Source organism: Mesoplodon densirostris, chromosome 6, assembly GCF_025265405.1.
Source record: "Mesoplodon densirostris isolate mMesDen1 chromosome 6, mMesDen1 primary haplotype, whole genome shotgun sequence".
In the NCBI taxonomy this organism is placed as follows: Eukaryota; Metazoa; Chordata; class Mammalia; order Artiodactyla; family Ziphiidae; genus Mesoplodon; species Mesoplodon densirostris.
Window position 1 is genome coordinate 117,582,289 of NC_082666.1, and position 3,535 is coordinate 117,585,823.

General features: G+C 39.4%; 1 protein-coding gene across 1 annotated transcript in view; it reads right to left on the reverse strand.

The window, feature by feature from the left end:
- The window catches only part of SLC18A1 (solute carrier family 18 member A1), a 39,733-nt gene that overhangs the window by 35,768 nt on the left and 430 nt on the right, over positions 1-3,535 (reverse strand). The window lies entirely within an intron of this gene.

Consider the following 3,535-nt stretch of genomic DNA (forward strand, 5'->3'; position numbering starts at 1 on the left):
ACAAGGTCTCATAGATTTCCATGGGTCCCCGGTTAATGATTCCTGTTACAGCAGTGTTATCTCTATCATTTTTTTCTTCAAAATGTTTCTCCTAACTGCCCTCTTCTCTACATCCCATTGCTGATCCCCTTGGTCTGCATCTGAGTTGACAGAGAGGAACAGCACGAACAAAAAATATAAATGGACACTTACCGTTGCTCTCATTACAGTGGTGAGATCCGTGATGGAGTTAAGGCCAGCGTGCTGTGCTGGAGGAGAGCCATCACTCTAGTTCGAGTCATCACTGCTCACCCCAGACAATTACAACGCTTCCTAACTGGTCTCAATCTCTCCTTTGCCTTCTGCCCCAATTCACTTTGCTGTGGCCTCTCTCGTTGCGGAGCACAGGCTCCGGACGCGCAGGCTCAGCAGCCATGGCTCACGGGCCCAGCCGCTCCGCGGCATGTGGGATCTTCCCGGACCGGGGCACGAACCTGCGTCCCCTGCATCGGCAGGCGGACTCTCAACCACTGCGCCACCAGGGAAGCCCCCCAATTCACTTTTTGCTTAGCAGAACAAGATGTCTTTTTAAAGCCTAACCAGATCACATTATCCCTTCGTAAAGCCCTCTAATCACACTAAGAATAAAATTCAACCCCCTATCCACAGCTTCCAAGGCTCTATCTGACCTGGCCCAGTTCTCACTCCTATTGTTTTCTGCTAAGCTGAATCCATCCTAGCCCCGCTTTCCTTTCGCCTCAGGACTTTTCCACTTTTCTCTCTACCTGAATCACATGTCTCCTGGAGCTTCCATGACTTTCCTTCTCTCTTCATTTAGATCTCAGATGGCTGAGAGGTGCATTCCCTGACCACACTATCAACTAACATCTTCTCTCCACCCTGATCATTCTTTTACCATTCACTCCGTTTTAAAATTTTTCATCCCATTTGTCACTACCAGGCACTTTATTAATAAACCATTTGTTTTCTGACTTTTCCACTCTTATAAGCGCCATGAGGACACGGACTTTGTTTAGGTATTGGTGTATATCTAGGACTCACAACAGTACCCAGTACACATAATAAGTTGCTCCAATATTTATTAAATAATTGTTGGGACTAATACTTTGTTTATGCACTACAGACCATAACTGATTCCTGCTCACAGAGTAAAAAGTTAAAGAAAACTTTTTAAAAAGTAAAAATCTTGAACTACTCCTAAAATAAAAGGATAGAAGGCGTACTGATAGCTAACAGTCTGGTATTCATATCTGAAACTTACCTACTATTGGAAAAATTAGCATGAGAAGACCAGATCTGAAATTTTTATAAAAAAGAAAGCTACCATACATTGTATTTGAAAAAAAATCAGTGCAAACATATATAAAAGGATTAAAACTACATAGGAAGGTTATTAAGTTAAATGTAGAATTCACTCTCATATTCATATTCATACATATATATACTTAAAATGTATACAAACTAATCTATTCTACATACTATTTTGCAATTGCTTTTAAATTGCTTTTTTTTTAAATTGCAATTCCTTTAGAAAACTTATCTTGGAGGATTTTTAAAATTACATCACTTAAGGCTAAACTAATTCTTCAAAGGCTGAGGAATACATTTGACTAGATAGGCCATAACTTATGAATAGGCATTTAATTTAGATTATTTCTACAGTTTTGCTATTTCAAAAATGTTTCAATAAATATCTCTGTATATATACATGTATAAATACAGATTAATAGAGATCATATATATTATATATAATAATATATAACATGATATCTAATGTATCATACATAATTGAACATATTTGTCAGATATACACATATATGTATATATGTGATTTTCCTGAGGATAAAGCAAGTTCCTAGGAATAAAATATTTGAATCTGATACCATCAAATTGCTCTTCTAGACACCAATTATGCTTTTAGCAATAAAATTTGAAAATTCTTGTTTTCTTATACTCTTGACAACTTTTTTGGGGGGGTGGGTGAAGTAGAAAAGGATAGCTTTATTGCTTTACTAGGCAAAGGAGGACACAGCAGGCTCCTGCCTCGAAAAACTATGTGTCCCTACTCTTGACAACTTTGGACATTAGTTTAAAATTATAGTCAATCCCATGAATTAAAACAAAATGGTACCTCATATTATTTCGCCTTTTTAAAAAAAATTATAAGACATACTAAATGATGCTAAATCTCACTCAAAATTAAGGAGTACTTGCTTCAGTGGTTTGGTTCAAAAGGGTTATGGGTATATATTCCAAAGGGCATGGAGATGAGATGCCCCTAAAGTAGAGTTTAAATAACTAAGTAATAATGATCACTTCATTTGTCATATGACACCATCATATACAGTTCAACCCCTATAATTTTCACCTATGTAAGAAAGCTTATTGTTTTCCATTAAGCATATACCTTCCCATTATATCACAATGGTCTTCTAATGGCCAAATAAAATGGATACTTGTAGTACTCCTATTACTTCCCTTCTCGTCAGTTTTTGGCATTAACAGTACAGTAATCCCTCCTTAAGATTTTCTCTTCTTTTTGCTTCTAGAACATGTGCTCTGCGTTCTCTCCAACTCTAATATCACTCTAAGCTTGATTTGATTACAAGATACTCTTCCTTGGTACATCCCCTCACCTTAGTGATCTCTTAAAAGTTGGCCTTTAGTATCTTCCACAATACATCACACACTCTCTGGTTTATCTCTTCTATTTTCATATTACTAACATGGTGATAAGTTATAAATTTTGATCTTGACTTAGCCCAGATAGCTTCTCCTGGGATAGTTACCTATTTAGTTGAATAGAAATCTCATTCTGAATATTCCACTGGAAACTTTACAGATCCCCAGACAATTAGCTTTTCTCTTTTCCTCCTCTACCACCAGCAAAATTCCTCACTTCCTTCTCTGTTTTCTACCCGGTAAACAACAACACAATCAACCAATCACTCAGGACCCAAGCCTGGATTGACACCTTCCACAGCCAGCTAATCATTCTTGCATCGGTTCTATCCCTCAAATAGTTTTCAAATACATCTCACTTTGTCTTTCACACTACTACCACCACCCTAAAACAGTCCAATATATGTTTTTTGAATGGACATATGAGTGAATGTATTGGAAAGGAAGATGATAAAGTGAGAGAAATGATGGCACACGGTTCCCCATGTTAATATCCACTAGAAGAGGTTTTAGATTCTGTCTTTCAAAGTGTTCTTTTTAGAACTTGAGGTCTCTACATTCAATGTCATGAAATGCCGTTGACGTTTTCTTGCACGAAGTTGCCTTTCTTCCCTCTCCCTCCTTTCTTCTCCTTCTCCCTTAACTCTTGCCTTTCTCTGGAACCCTCTCCCTGGCCCGGCGTCCTCCTCCCAGCACGCTGGTCAGCTCCTCTAGCGGAGGGCGCGGGTTTAGCCCCGCCCACGCGGAGCCAAGTCACGAGTCCGCGGGCCGGGTGCAGCTCAGTGGGCGGGGACTCCTCAGCGCGCATGCGTGGAGCGGGGCGCGGGCTGCTCCAGCTATATCTGCGCCTGCG